The following is a 17,025-nucleotide window of genomic DNA, read 5'->3' as shown; positions in this document are numbered from 1 at the left end:
ACATCAACGCGCTTCAACAGGAAATCATCGGCAGCGCTGCATAGTGTCTCCAAAGTGTGTTTTTGGATGTGAGGGAAAGCTTACCATGTTCAGCTTCCCAAAGAACCCAGCGTTAGGAACAGTGGATGCAACAATGAATGTTTTATAAACAAAGCCCAGATCGACGGATTCTCTCTATGACTCTGGCTTCGCCCACACGGCCCGCCTCCAGACGCTCGTTTTTTTCCGGAAAGACTCGGTACAGCTTATCTTTCTTTTATAAATATAATAAAACTAAAGACTTTTTGGAGATATGAAGGATGCAATACTACTCTATAGGTACTCAAGATTAACAGGAGATTGAGTGAAAATGAGCATTTCACCCCCCCTTTAATTACCTATCTTCCTACAGTCCTATTTTTCCAGAATTAACTGATGGACATAACATGTCCTGCCTCTATTTGTTGGCAATGCGGAATAATTCATAATGGATCCATTGATCCAGATCATTAAATCTGTAACTTCATTCTGAATTAAAAAAGCTTTTTTTTTTTTTTTGAATTTTGAATTTTGAATTTTGAATTTTGCTTTATGAGCAAATATTCTATTTCACTGAAATGTCTTAACTGTTTAGATTCATTTTAGTTTTTAAATTGAACATTTCAACTGTGTTAAATTCAAATTCAAAAGTGTTACATTGTTCTTGGTCTAGGTTTAACTTTGTGCCCCCTACATAATTTTTTTCTTTTTTTTCCTTAACATGTTAAAGACCTTTTTCAACAAAGCAAGTCCATATTTCATTTCTGGAAGCCGGCTAAATAAGCAAGTACTGTTACTGTATTCCTAGATAGACTAGACCCGCAGTCACCTCTCAGATATCAAATACAGACATTAGACAATACATGAAAGGAACATTTCAATAATCACACTGGTAACTTCTTTAACTAATAATAATCCAGAAATTAAATATGTTTCCCAAAATCAATCTCCTTTTGAAAGTTTTTCTTTTGCTATTTTAACAAATGGAAACACCTAAAAAATATTTTATTTAGTCATCAATTAATCGCTATAGAAGTTTACCCTATTATCTATTCGGACCTAGTCCGGCAAAGTAACTTATCCTTTCTTATTAGGGTACAACTATTACAACTATTAAATTTTTTTTTTTTTTTTTTTAGCATCTATGATATCTGAATTAGGGTTCTAAAACCCTCAAGTTTCTTCAAAAATAGTCCCTAGATTATTTATTATCTTTACAGAAATGTACCTATTTAGAGTCCTTATACTCTATAGCACAGGTGTCAAAATCTAATGACGTAGACCAGAGTGGAACTCCTTATATGAGCATTTCTCCCGGAAAAGCTCGCCCGCGCACACGTCGACCAGAGGAGAGCGAGACCGCGCACATCAACGCGCTTCAACAGGAAATCATCGGCAGCGCTGCATAGTGTCTCCAAAGTGTGTTTTTGGATGTGAGGGAAAGCTTACCATGTTCAGCTTCCCAAAGAACCCAGCGTTAGGAACAGTGGATGCAACAATGAATGTTTTATAAACAAAGCCCAGATCGACAGATTCTCTCTATGACTCTGGCTTCGCCCACACGGCCCGCCTCCAGACGCTCGTTTTTTTCCGGAAAGACTCGGTACAGCTTATCTTTCTTTTATAAATATAATAAAACTAAAGACTTTTTGGAGATATGAAGGATGCAATACTACTCTATAGGTACTCAAGATTAACAGGAGATTGAGTGAAAATGAGCATTTCACCCCCCCTTTAATTACCTATCTTCCTACAGTCCTATTTTTCCAGAATTAACTGATGGACATAACATGTCCTGCCTCTATTTGTTGGCAATGCGGAATAATTCATAATGGATCCATTGATCCAGATCATTAAATCTGTAACTTCATTCTGAATTAAAAAAGCTTTTTTTTTTTTTTTGAATTTTGAATTTTGAATTTTGAATTTTGCTTTATGAGCAAATATTCTATTTCACTGAAATGTCTTAACTGTTTAGATTCATTTTAGTTTTTAAATTGAACATTTCAACTGTGTTAAATTCAAATTCAAAAGTGTTACATTGTTCTTGGTCTAGGTTTAATTTTGTGCCCCCTACATAATTTTTTTCTTTTTTTTCCTTAACATGTTGAAGACCTTTTTCAACAAAGCAAGTCCATATTTCATTTCTGGAAGCCGGCTAAATAAGCAAGTACTGTTACTGTATTCCTAGATAGACTAGACCCGCAGTCACCTCTCAGATATCAAATACAGACATTAGACAATACATGAAAGGAACATTTCAATAATCACACTGGTAACTTCTTTAACTAATAATAATCCAGAAATTAAATATGTTTCCCAAAATCAATCTCCTTTTGAAAGTTTTTCTTTTGCTATTTTAACAAATGGAAACACCTAAAAAATATTTTATTTAGTCATCAATTAATCGCTATAGAAGTTTACCCTATTATCTATTCGGACCTAGTCCGGCAAAGTAACTTATCCTTTCTTATTAGGGTACAACTATTACAACTATTAAATTATTATTTTATTTTTTTTAGCATCTATGATATCTGAATTAGGGTTCTAAAACCCTCAAGTTTCTTCAAAAATAGCCCCTAGATTATTTATTATCTTTACAGAAATGTACCTATTTAGAGTCCTTATACTCTATAGCACAGGTGTCAAACTCAGTTCCTGGAGGGCCACAGCCCTACACAGTTTTGTTCCAACCCTGCTTCAACACACACACACCTGCAGTTTTCAAATAAGCCTGAAGGACTTGATTAGCTGATCAGGTGTGTTTAATTAGGGTTGAAGCTAAACTCTGCAGGGCTGTGGCCCTCCAGGAACTGAGTTTGACACCCCTGCTCTATAGAATTAGGAAATTTTCCTCTTCTTAATTTACGAGTACCTGAAATATTTTCAAATTCATCAGTAATTGTTTAAATCATAGATCTAAATACTCAGTCCTACAGTATAGATTGATTGTACCAAATAAAACATCAATAAACATCACACAAAATTAATTATTACAGTATTCTAAGCCATTAGTTGGTACACATCTTCCTCCAGATGTGTTGATCATCTCGTTGCCCCATGGACGTTCCATCTTCACCAGGGTGTTTCTTTGCGAACCGTCGCAATGGGCTTTCCCTCGTTGGCAAGGGAGGAACGTTACTAGCACGTCCTTGGTCCCCCACTTGACGCTGTGTGTTGTAGGCGTTGGTGTGTGGGGTTGTTGAGGGCTGGTTGGTGTAGTTTAAGTCGAGATGCTTGGACGGAGGTGTCACACACTGCAACCTTGCTGATAGTTGCAAGATTTTTCCTCAGAACACAACCGCAATCCACTGGACCTTGTTTATGGAGTGAACCATAAGAACAACCTGTGAATGGAGACCTTAAGTATTTTTGTTAGTGACAACATGTATCATGTCGCTAGACTCATCTGCTTGTCTGACCGGTCGTCCTTTTTTGATGAGACCTGTAAAATTTCATGTTAAACAGTAACAAGACAATATTTTATATACATTTGGAACAGAATCAGTTCTGTTCGATGAGATCCATCATGACATCCTGTAAAAGGAAAAAGTTAAGTATGGGGTGGACAGGGCAAGCTTGCTTGCTCTCTGCCTTCCCAAAGTTATACGCTGCGCAGGTGGCATTGTTTATTTCTGCCACAACAATAACCCAGCTCAGGATAGTTAGCCAAAATCATCCATGGCCATTATTTTGTTGGGTATATTTTAATCTGTGGGCTCATATTTTACCATGTGGGCCCACTTTATAAATTTAGATACAGCTGTTTTGATTGACAATTTATTTATCTCAGTGTCTCTCAGAACACCATCTTTCACACACTCACTTTGACACACTTTCACACACCCCTCTCTGGCCAGAGATTCATTCATTCATTCATTCATTCATTCATTCATTCATTCATTCATTCTTGTCTGCCTTAGCAGTTTATGAACTGAATGGGGAACATATATATTTATTAGGAGTGGAATACCACCAAATCTGAATGGTAACAATGTTCGACGACGACAGAAACTACTGAACGTAGACACACTGTGGCTTTCCCCTTGCGACAGTGTCTGAACGTTAGGATATACATTTTCAATTGTCCGATGCAGTCGCCATGTGATTGAGTTTACACAGTGGACGTAAACCTAACTTTTCAAAACAAATAGATTAAACACTTTTAAATAGAAATCGTATAGACCTACAATTGCAGTTGAGAGAATCCGTTTTAATTTCTCAAATGCAATTTGTCATTTTTTGCACAATTTCAATTTTCCACTTTTTGCTGTTGCTCATAAGCCATTTAAAAGAATATTTAGAAATCTTCACACAATCTTTGATCCATGGACAAAAAGAAAATAACATTTCTATCTCGTACCCCCGGTGATGACAGCATGTGATTTCAAAAGTTTAGAATTAGAAAACATTGTTTATATTGAATCTAGAAAATTACCTTTAAATGAAATGGAGTGACCAATATTTTTGTCAAATCACAATTTATATTTAAAGTTGGTCACCCAATCTCATTCCCATATGCACAATGCACAAAAATTATCTTAGTTAAACATACAGTAAACCATTGACTCTTAGAATCTCATAGATCAAAACCATTTTTCCTCACTGTCTCCCAGGGATAACGGGATACAAATTCTAGACGCCTTCATATAGAAAGTATAATATTTAAACACGTGCAATTCATATAGTACTATTTATTCATCATTTTAAGAGTTCTGATTCCCTTAATATTTTTTTCTTAGTGACTGTTTGTAAAACCCTGTGCTCTCAGATTGCCACACATTTTTGTCAGTGGTTGGCCACCAATCTTTTAGTGAGTCACATTGTTTCACAAAAAGCCCCAATTCTCTCCACTCTGCAGTCTGTGGTTTAGCTAAAGAGATGTGAGGGACGGCCCCCTCCACATCATAATACAGTGATGCTTAGCTATCAGTCAATTCAACCTTCACAGCACACCATTTATCTGACCAAACTAACTCTGAGGTTTTCAGTTCCTCACCCTCTAGTTCAGACCATTTTTCAGCAAAACTTTCATCTGGCTCACTGCTAACATGACATGTGCAATGCAAATCACTTTCTTCCATGAAATCATGGTCAGGAGGCATCCTATTTGTGGCTTTGTTTTGCAGACCACACTGAGGATTGCTCCATTCAAAAACATATAATGTTTCAGTTGGCATTCGCACCATACTCATATCAGCAGTGAGGCCACTGTCATCACAATACAAGTTCAGCTTCAGTTTACACATCAAATCTCTTCCCAGAAGATTACAAGGACAGGTAGTAGTTACAAGAAAAGCATGAGAAAATGAGCGATCACCAATCTGACAAGACAAATCTGCTGTATATGGTTCCTTTACCAGATGCCCTGTGGCACTTCTGGAGGTTGCCCATTTTCCAGATAATACAGTTAAATCAGGCAATTGTTCATTTTTAATTACTGAGTTCGTCACTCCACTGTCAATTTAGAACTTAATTTTCTTTCCCTCGACACTAATGTCAATCATTGGTAATTTTGCAAATGCTTTATACATTCGTTCAAGTGTCAGCAAGCGAATTTTCTTCATTGCAAGAAACAGAAAGCACATTTTCTTCATTGCAAGGAGCAGAAAAAGAGATAAGATTAGACATATTTACCACCTGGGAGTCAGACCCTTCACCGTCGCTCCCCTCCCCCTCCTTCTTTCAATCTCCTTGTGGCTCTGGTGGCTGTTGGAATCCTCTCTTCTTTGGAGGATCCGGACAGTCATTTCTCCAGTGTCCTTTTCGCCCACAATTATAACAAGCTTCAGGGTCCATTGCGGGTTGGTCACCCATTTCACGTCCTCTTCCCCCTCTGCCTAGTCCTCTTCTGCCACCTCTTCCTCCTCCTCTTGAGTAATTTTGCATCATCAACCCTCCCATCTTCAGCAGAGCCAGTTGAGTGTCTTTGTCAGTCTTTTTCTGTTTGTTCTTGGCTTGGTCTCTCAGCAGCTTTTGTTGATGCGTTGCGTGTCGTCGAATTTCTTCCAGCCGCGCTTGGTGGTACCTCACACAAGACGTTTTAACCTTTTTCCCTATTTCAGGGTCCAGACCGTCCAGAAAAACAGTTTTCAGATATTCTTCATACGTACTTATCTTTGATTGTCTGGCCTGTGCTTCTCTTTGGGTTGGTGAACATTTAGGAATTTTGGAGATGGAGGAGTGTAGTCTGGAGGAGCAGAGGGCAGGGTGATCGAACCTAGCAGGCTTCGATATGGGTGTTTTGGTGGTCTTGCTTGCAGACTCGTTCCCTCTTCTCCTTTGTCTTCCTCAGGATCTTGACCTCCCATTGCTCCTGGTTGTCTTTGTGGTTCATGGAGGGCCACTGCTGGTGGTGGTTGGTAGGGGGAGTAGGGAGCCGGACAGCGGTCGTCCTCAGCCAGGCGGGTTTTCATGCATCTCATTTCCTCGGAAGAATTAGAAACAGAGTTTAGTAAAGTTTTTCTGGCTTCCTCTGCCTTTGTCTCTCTACTATTTGCACTCTCTAATGGTGCTAATGCTGCGTTTATCTGTCTTCTTTGTCTGGTAATTGCCTCATTTAACCATACATCTATAATTCGACCATCAAAGTCATAATTATCTTCTTCCTTTCTTTTTGGACTTGTTTTTGTCCAATTTTCCTTTGTCTTTTGCAGATGGCTTACACTCAGACATTAAACACACATTAAATCCGTACAATTTAATTAACTGTGTTATCCTATGATGCCACCACGTTCCATTTTTCTTGGTCATGGAACAATAATTCCCTTTTGAGAAATCCACTGTCTCAAACTCTTTATCATTAACATTACCCATTTTTGCACTAATTTTACTTAGTATTTATATTTGCTTATTTAAATTTTTCCCCCGCGTGGTCACCACGCACTATATTCACTGTGTTAACTCTTCCCCCAGCGTGGCCACCACGCACCTGCCTATATTCGTCAATATAGGACTTTCAAAAATGCCTGCATCCGTCTATGTAGGTCTTTCCCAAACAAGTGCCTCTGTAATGTTTGAAAATTACTATCAGGCTTATTTCAAACAAGCACCGGTCTGGTGTTTGAGAAATTACTATCAGGCTTATTCTCAAACTCTGGCCCTTTTGGGAAAGCAATTAACACATGGCATTCGAGAAATTACTATCAGGCTTATTCTCAAACCCTGTTTGGAAATTACTTTCAGGCTTATTCCAAAATCCTGACCCTTTTAGGAAAAATATTCAATACGCAAATAATTTTCTTATTTACTACGTAAATTATTTTCTTATTTACTACGTAAATAATTTTCTCTCACCGTGCTTTTGCAGCTTGGTTCTTTTATTCGGGATCGCGTCCACCTAGGCCTGCGCAACCTGGTCTCACAGGATTCCGTGTGAGACCAGGTTGCATAAAGACAGCGTGATCTTTGTATCAAAAAACGATGATTGGATTCCTGAGACGGGATCTTATCTCGGTCAGCTCAGGAGCGAATTAGTTCCAGATGATTTCATAACACAATTTTGCTCGTCAGGACCAAAATCTTATGGGTATCAGACAGCAAAAGGCTATACGTGTCTTAAAGCGAAGGGTATTACACTCAATGCAGAGAATGCACAAATAGTCACATTGTATAGTCTGATAGGGCTAGTGCGTGCGTATGTGGAATCGCGTGACACGATGCAGCTGTTTCCCCGCACAGAGACCATTACACGTAATAAGAGGGGATTCACATTGCACAATAGATCATTCGTGAAAAGTTTCAGACTTGTGTACAATAAGCGAGTACTCCAACCAGATTATACTACCTTACCTTACGGGTTTTAACAATATTTTGAAAAAATGTGTGAAACAGATGTTTTTGACTGCAGAATGCAGCACCCATTCTCGGCTGTCATTGCCAGTCCAAGTAATAGTGGGAAGACTTTTTTTGTGAAGACTCTAATGTATAATTCAGTTGGTACATACCAATTACTCATATTTGAAACCTTATTTTACAAAATTCCAAAAGATCTGGAGAGAGTGATAGAACAACTTATCCATCCAGTGTCACATACAGTGGGGAGAACAAGTATTTGATACACTACCGATTTTGCAGGTTTTCCCACTTACAAAGCATGTAGAAGTCTGTAATTTTTTATCATAGGAACTCTTCAACTGTGAGGGACGGAATCGAAAACAAAAATCCAGAAAATCACTTTGCATGATTTTTAAGTAATTAATTAGCATTTTACATTTACATTTACATTTACATTTAGTCATTTAGCAGACGCTTTTATCCAAAGCGACTTACAAAGTAGGACTAGATTAAGCGAGTCATCATGAAGAGGCAAAAAACAAAAAGCAGCGCAAGAAGTGCTCAAGATACAACGTTCAGGCATTATTCAGAGTAGCATAAGCCCGATAAGTGAGGTTTAGAGGGAAAGGGGAGGTGTTTTTTTTTTTTTTTTTTTTTTTTTTTATGAGGTTAAGTGCTCCCGGAAGAGATGGGTTTTCAGATGTTTTTTGAAGGTTGTCAGGGATTCTGCATTCCGGATGAGGGTGGGGAGAGCGTTCCACCAGCATGGAACTGTGAATGAGAATGTTCTGGAAAGTGATTTTGTGGCTTTCTGGGATGGAACCACGAGACGTCGCTCGTTGGCCGATCGTAGGCTTCTGGCAGGGATGTAGACTCGTAGGAGTCTATTGCATAATTTTATTGCATGACATACAGTATTTGATACATCAGAAAAGCAGAACTTAATATTTGGTACAGAAACCTTTGTTTGCAATTACAGAGATCATACGTTTCCTGTAGTTCTTGACCAGGTTTGCACACACTGCAGCAGGGATTTTGGCCCACTCCTCCATACAGACCTTCTCCAGATCCTTCAGGTTTCGGGGCTGTCGCTGGGCAATACAGACTTTCCGCTCCCTCTAAAGATTTTCTATTGGGTTCAGGTCTGGAGACTAGCTAGGCCACTCCAGGACCTTGAGATGCTTCTTACGGAGCCACTCCTTAGTTGCCCTGGCTGTGTGTTTCGGGTCGTTTTCATGCTGGAAGACCCATCCACGACCCATCTTCAATGCTCTTACTGAGGGAAGGAGGTTGTTGGCCAAGATCTCGCGATACATGGCCCCATCCATCCTCCCCTCAATACGGTGCAGTCGTCCTGTCCCCTTCGCAGAAGAGCATCCCCAAAGAATGATGTTTCCACCTCCATGCTTCACGGTTGGGATGGTGTTCTTGGGGTTGTACTCATCCTTCTTCTTCCTCCAAACATGGCGAGTGGAGTTTAGACCAAAAAGCTCTATTTTTGTCTCATCAGACCACATGACCATGTCCCATTCCTCCTCTGGTTTATCCAGATGGTCATTGGCAAACTTCAGACGGGCCTGGACATGCGCTGGCATGAGCAGGGGGACCTTGCGTGCACTGCAGGATTTTAATCCATGACGGCGTAGTGTGTTACTAATGGTTTTCTTTGAGACTGTGGTCCCAGCTCTCTTCAGGTCATTGACCAAGTCCTGCCGTGTAGTTCTGGGCTGATCCCTCACCTTCCTCATGATCATTGATGCCCCACGAAGTGAGATTTTGCATGGTGCCCCAGACCGAGGGAGATTGACCGTCATCTTGAACGTCTTCCATTTTCTAATAATTGATTGAAGATTCTCACCAAGCTGCTTGCCTATTGTCCTGTAGCCTATCCCAGCCTTGTGCAGGTCTACAATTTTATCCCTGATGTCCTCACACACCTCTCTGGTCTTGGCCATTGTGGAGAGGCTGGAGTCTGTTTGATTGAGTGTGTGGACAGGTGTCTTTTATACAGGTAACGAGTTCAAACAGGTGCAGGTAATACAGGTAATGAGTGGAGAACAGGAGGGCTTCTTAGAAAAACTAACAGGTCTGTGAGAGTCGGAATTCTTACTGGTTGGTAGGTGATCAAATACTTATGTCATGCAATAAAATGCAAATTATTTATTTAAAAATCATACAATGTGATTTTCTGGATTTTTGTTTTAGATTCCGTCTCTCACAATTGTAGTGTACCTATGATAAAAATTACAGACCTCTACATGCTTTGTAAGTAGGAAAACCTACAAAATCGGCAGTGCATCAAATACTTGTTCTCCCCACTGTAGATAATACTTCATTGGACTGGGCTACAGCGGGAAACATGGTGAGATAAACTTTAATTAAATCATTTCAATTTATCTGTGGATTATGGGGGTTAAAAAATAGAAAAGTGACATGCCATCCTTAAGGCAACTTTTGCCTCTGTCTAACAGAGAGTGCAATACAAATGGCGGAAAAAATCTTGGTCAAATGTCTCAAACCATCAACGGACATGGAGACATTTGACGACCTGCGTATTGCTGCGTTCAATAGTAATGCCCTTAAGATGGACTTTGAGAGGACCGCTTGCACCTCAACTAATGCAAGAAAACATATACAAAGAGCCTATTATCAACAGCAGCTTTGGGTCCAAGCACCATTTACAGACGCCACCTCGATCTTAAATGCAGATGCTTATGGTTTTGTAAGAAAGGGCAAGTTATTAGTCCCTGAGATTGTAATCTCAAAACCTGAAGGTTTGCCAGATCCCTGCTCTTGTGGTAAGTGTGCACACAAGAATGGGTGTCCCTGTCGGGTAGCTGGTATCCGTTGTTGCAAGTACTGGAAATGCAAGGGAGGCAATAGTTGTACAAATCCGTCACCGACTGCTTGATATTCTATTATATCTATGTATACAAATAGAGTGTAAAATCCTCCACTTATATCGGCCTGGTATGGTGCGTATGTGCTCACGTCTTCGTGTTCATCCGTACTGCTTACATTTTCTATAGGAACACCTGGTTTTAATCCTAGAATGATGGCGAGCTTTCCGTAAAACGTTAGCGATGCTCTCTGAGCTGCTTTCAGAAATATCTTATTCCTTATATGATCGTAGCCTAGCTGCACCCGTGTTGGAAGAGTTGCGTTTATTTCCTTGAGTAATACTGAAATATCCTCAAAATAGCCGTGTTTTATATTATTATGATTCGTAGATATTTTTAGGGCTTTCCAGAAAGTTTGAATATTAAGATCCCCACGCACTTTACTACGTTCATTGATGTTCAAACATTGATCGCATTCAATAATAAAAGTCTTCCTCGAGTCTTCCTCGTTGAAAGTGTGCCAAGTTTTTGGGTAGTGAAACTCAACCAACGCCACTTCCCATAATCCTTTTAAATGTATAGCTCTTGCCAATCTAGTTCTGTAATTAGATATGCGATTCTCGGTGTATACATTTGCAGATGCATTGCACGGGAGCGTGACGTAGAACCCCTCCTCCTCAGACATGTTAGATGTTTTTGGATAAATGACATCGTCTGTGGCTTTCGCTACGGTTTTAAGGGAGATTGTAGATCAATCATCTGTTTTTCAGGAATCCAACTATTGAATTTTGAAGGCCATCCAAGCCATTTCACCAGAACGTACATGACTTTTCCGCGTCGTTTTTTATCCACAATTTTTTCGACCTTAAACAATTTATCATCACTCACAATAATTTTTTGGAGTTCTTGCTCATAAAAACAACCATCTACTAATTCACCATCTTAGTCCTGTATCCTGTATACGACTGGATTTCGGGGTATACACGCACTTATAGTAAAGTATTCTTCAGTAAAATTCTGTTCATAGCCTTTGGCAAATATATTCCGGACTTTAGATACCCTTACGATATCTCCTACGGCAAATTTAAAGACTGGTGTCTCTTTACGCATTTTTCTGTATATATTATTAAACGCCACAGTTTCATTTTCTTTATTCACATCCAACGGTCGCATTTTAATGGATTTGTGATAACTAGAATTATACGCCTCTGTCAGATCTTGCAATATATCACAGTAGCGTTTGGAATTCACCGCTGTTAAATACCTCCACATTCGTCCTTTTAAAGTTCTATTAAATCTTTCGACCACACTCGCTTTTAAATCACTGGCTGTTGCAAAATGGTGTATGTTATATTTTTTTGTCAACTGTTGAAAATGCTTATTGAAAAACTCTGTACCCTTATCTGTCTGCAACTTTACAGGTACACGCCCTTCTCTCAAAATAGACAAAAAAGCTTTAACTACTTCTGGTCCCGTTTTATTTTTCAATACCCTTGTCCACGCGTACTTGCTAAAAACGTCTATAACGGTAATTATAAACTTGATATTGTCGTTCTCTTTCGAGTATACAGACATATCAACTAAATCTGCTTGGAACTGCTGGTCTTTCCCATACACCACTACGCGGTTCCGCTTATAATTTATTGGTGCAGTTCGATGGAGAGTGTATGTGTCCTGGCTAGCGAGCCATTTGGACACTTCATTATCAGATAATCTTACACCTTGCTGTTCTAATACAGCTTGTTTTAATCTGTCTTTACCCCCAAAAGCGCCAGAATTCGCTGGGTCGTAATAGATTTTTTTTCATTAGTTCTGCCATGTCAAAGCTATGAGATTTCAGTCATAATGAATCGAGTTGCAAATTTGTTCAGTATTTATTTATTTTTTCACAATATAAAAGTCACAAACATTTTTTTATTTCACAATATAAAAGTCACAAACATTTTTTCTTTTTTTTCACAACATAAAAGTTACAAAAACATTTCCAAACAACAAAAATTATTTTTTTCTTTTATTAGAATGTAAGAAGTAGAAAGTTACAAACATGTATAATGTGAATTATATCACACAAACAAAAAAATAAAATTTCACAGTCATTTCAAAATTCTTCTCCATAATGTATTCGACTAAAAAATCAATAATATTACATACATCTGGGTTTTCGCTACTTAACAAACTGCAGACATCAGTTACATACGTACAAATACACAATATATTTCCTATTCTAAGAGAGTTCTGGTCGTCAGACATTAGATTGAGAATGTTTTTGATAACCCCAGAGGGTGTGCTCTCGCAGGTTACAGACATGTTTATTATATGATTCCATTCATCCGATAATCCCCGTACGCCGTTCATTAATTCCATTAGTCGTTTTTCATCCGGAGTTATGTTGGTATTTGTAGTCCAATTATTCCGGATAATCTTGTGGAGCAGGTTAGATATTCCACATTTAACATGTGATTTAAAGAAATATTTTGTAATCCAAGAGGTAGAGCAGAAGTTTCCCATTTTCAAACGCGAGTGATCTCAGGGTTTTCAGATACGGCGAGTTTCCATTGGTCCACAGCCGAGTAAATTATCTCCTCGCAAGATTCATCAATGAGCTTGTCCCTGATCGAGGTCAGTTGTTCCACTATGTGCATCTCATCTCTGAGGTCAAACAAAATTGCCTCAACAGCCCCCAGGATTCTCTGTAGATGCGGGCTGCCTCCGTACTGACTCAAGGCCTGAGCTAATATGTTTTTCAACTCAGGCGTGAGGAGTTTCAGTCTGATCTCTTCAAAACATCCATAAAAATAATATGCAGTAGGTTCAAACAAGCAGCTGTGTCTTGTTTGAGAAGGATGGTCAACGGTACAGCCGTCGCAATTCTTTTTCATCCATTTGTCGATCAAAAATTCCAAAATGACAGCCAAAATAGCCTTGATAATCCAGTGACCTGTGCCCCCGAGACATCCGTCCACCTCATCCTCGGTTGTGCCATGGGCCTCGGCGACTGTGGCAGGTGTTGCAACTCCATAGCTTGTGAGGAACGCCAGATTGTGATATCCGAGATCTGTACAAAATTTATTTAGCCATTCGATGCTTTTCTGCGGATATCCATTTGCTGCATCCGGTAATCCATTTGGTATGTATCCGTCAGTAGTTTCCAGGGGTTGGAATGATGATGAAGAAGAGTCAGCTCCTTGAGACATGATGCGTGAATGAGGTAAGCTTTCAAGAGGAGTGTGTTTTAATGTTTGTAGATCGTAGGCGGGGCTATATGAACAACCCTCCTACTGTCCTGTGCGAAGAGTGGGAACTGTTTGTCGTCTTTTCCCACGCCTCTTCACCACCTGACGTGGGAGGAGTCTAGGGGGTGGAGCCTAGGTTTGGCTCCTGTGCAGCGGTAGCTATTGTCAGTCTTGACTCCTTTCTCCTGTGTTCGGACGTGTTTCATTGAGCTCCAAGGAGATTACTTTACACAAAGTTGGATAACCTTTGTTCTTCTTTCAACAAACGGAATTGTAAAAACGTAAGTCAGTTTTTTAAATGTACGTATGTGTTTATGCGTTTGATATGTTTTAATATTTGTTTAATGTCAGCTTTAAGATAATGCAATTTAAACTTTTTCATTAATGTTTTAACATTTTACAAATGTATGAACGCTAAAGACGTGTATTTTAACTTTATACAACGTTTTATACACCTTTAAACACTATGTAATTGTGAATGTACAACTTTTCTTCAAATGTATTAGAAAATAGAACTATTTGCTTGATATAATTTTAATACATGTTGTTTTAACGTTTTAATGAGGATCGTGGGAACATTTTCCCACGGTCACGTGACCTGTTCAGAAGTGGGGCGGGGTGGGGATGTTTGTAGGGAAGGGTACCGTGGGAAAATTCCCACGGTCACGTGACCTGTCCGGAGGTGGGAGGGAGGGGGTAGAAGGGGGCGGGGCATGCACAGTTGATGAACTTTACAATTATTGAACTGAACTGAATCAACACTGAACTGACTTGAGCTGAATAATGACACTATTGGCTTGATAGAGCTGCTTTACACCAGAATTTGTTATTGTGAAACTGCGGTGAAACTGTCTGTACTGTATAAAGCGCTATAGAAATAAAGGTGAAGACTAATTCAATATATATTTCCAAAATAAACAGAAATGCAAGGGTGCAAATAATTTATTTATTTCTGAAAACATTGAGTTTTGATTTTTTAATTTAAGTGTTTTCACACATGATCATTGGGTGTAGGTAATCGGTAAATTAATGTGGCATTTAAATGCTAGTGTTTCCCCAAAAGAAACACTAGAGCTGTTAATTTTGAATGATGTGTCTAATGTAAAGAACTGTGTTTTGAAAAAAGTTTGTTTTACAATTGCAAACTGAGCTTTAACTCTCCTTTGTAAATGCTTTACAAGGCATAACTAGTCCTCACTTTAGATGAGCTCACAAAAATAGTTAACTGACCACTACTAAATGCTTTATAACTACCTGAATTAACCTTGAATTACAGTAGAAATACATGTTAATAAAGCATTTATTAACACACTAAGTAACTATTACTATATGTCTGAATAAGATGTATGAATGTACATTTAAATAATTTATTAATCATTTACTCACACTTTCTAAGTGATCTTTGAACCACTGACAACTCCTAAACAACTGGTTTGTAAATAATTGCAATACTTCATGTAACCCACTAGAATGTAATTCTAGTATGTTGTGGGTTATATTGTTTTATTCTCTGTGTTTGTTTAATTTAGCCTCTCATTCAGAGCTAAAATGTTAATGGAGTCTAACGCTTCATATTTCAGTCACAATATATGTGTGCTTGTCTCTTTAAGAATGCCATGCTTTGTAGCAAGGTAGATGGGTGTGTACATGGGGAAAAACGTGGTTTTGCCCTACAAGTTAGGTTGTTTGTATTTTCATTGGTTTAAAAGTGTTAAGACCCTCCCTTCCGGGAAAATGGAGGATTTTGAGTGGTGAATTTCACCTTATTTTTAACGGAAATAGGGACGCAGCCAGTTGACGGTATTTTGTGCGAGACTTCCGGTCAGGCACTTCCGGTCACTGGCGCGCTAACTCACTTTTCACCATAGCGGTTAATCAAACAAGTGTTCGTAACAACTAACTCATCGTTATGGCTTCGGGGAAGACCGGGATTGTTTGTGCAGTTAGAGGTTGTCATAATAACTGGTACAAAAGAAAGATTTACTTGGAGCAGGAGTGTTTTAATCATCAAAATCATTGACATTTTAATCATCAGGCGCCCACGACCAGAGACACACTGGCTGCGTGGCGTTTCTGTTGCGTGGCGTTTTACATATCTTTGCACACCAGAAACGTGTCTGACGCGGCACTGCTAGGTGACATATAAAGCCTCATTCATTGGTGATTTCGACATAATGGGGAGAGAGTTGTGGAAGGCCTATACTTAATGTTAAACATATAGCAGCAAAGACAACGTCGGCAGTATTGACGGCAAAATAGGCTACAGAATATTTCGTTCTGTATTGACAGGTGCAATAGAAAATCGATTTTTTTTTTCATTGCATTTCTGCATTTGTCAAAACCTAAATTTTCAAACATCAAAATGTCATTTATTAATATGTATTCATGTCAAAATGACATACAAACATCTTTTCCTATTCTATTTTGCCTGGAAACGCTTGCATGTCGCGTGAAAAATAGGCGTCGAGCATGCACGCGTTTTCCGCGCCTGTGAGACTCGCGTTTCACGCAGGCAGTGTGCACGATCTAACCTGTTAACATGGGAGCCGAAATTAAAACGGACACGCCACGCAGCCAGTGTGTCGCCGGCCTGAGGAATCCCTTCGCCTGTGGTTAAAAGCTTTACATTTGAAGAAACCATCGAAACGACCGTATGTTTGTTCTTTTCATTTCGTGAGCACCTACAGAAGACCACCCGATACCAGAAAAGTGGCTGGGCTATGAAGTCTCAATTAAAACCATGATAAAAACAACAAGGAGAAACAAAATCATTATAGTAACCCCTGTATAAAATCTAGTGATCATGGCATAATGGCATGATCATGGCATTTATTTTGTATGATTTACAATTATTTATAGCCATCTACTTATTGCTATCCTATGCTTTGGTTGCATTCTGATGGCATTATTAATACATTTGACATGACAAAATACCTCCATAGATATATTAGTCCAGCGTTGCGCTGAAGGCGCCGGCGAAGTTTTGGCACTCTGCCAGCTAGATGCATGAGTGTTTTCAACCAGGTCCGGTACCCTAACTGAGTGAGGCGGGGCTTTAGTTCTTTGTAGTATTCATCTGCTAAGGCATGTGTAACATTTTTCTGTCAACTCTGCATAATCCTAAGCGATCGATATCGTTATTTAGCCCAGGGAAGCGA

The 17,025-nt window shown here is 39.1% G+C and overlaps 1 protein-coding gene across 1 annotated transcript in view; it reads right to left on the bottom strand.

Moving 5' to 3' along the window:
- The window catches only part of LOC307144718 (long neurotoxin MS2-like), a 48,550-nt gene that overhangs the window by 22,911 nt on the left and 8,614 nt on the right, over positions 1 to 17,025 (bottom strand). The window lies entirely within an intron of this gene.

This window comes from Squalius cephalus (genome assembly GCF_949319135.1).
Source record: "Squalius cephalus genome assembly, chromosome: 17".
Taxonomy (NCBI): Eukaryota; Metazoa; Chordata; class Actinopteri; order Cypriniformes; family Leuciscidae; genus Squalius; species Squalius cephalus.
This window is presented reverse-complemented; position numbering and strand designations above follow the sequence as displayed.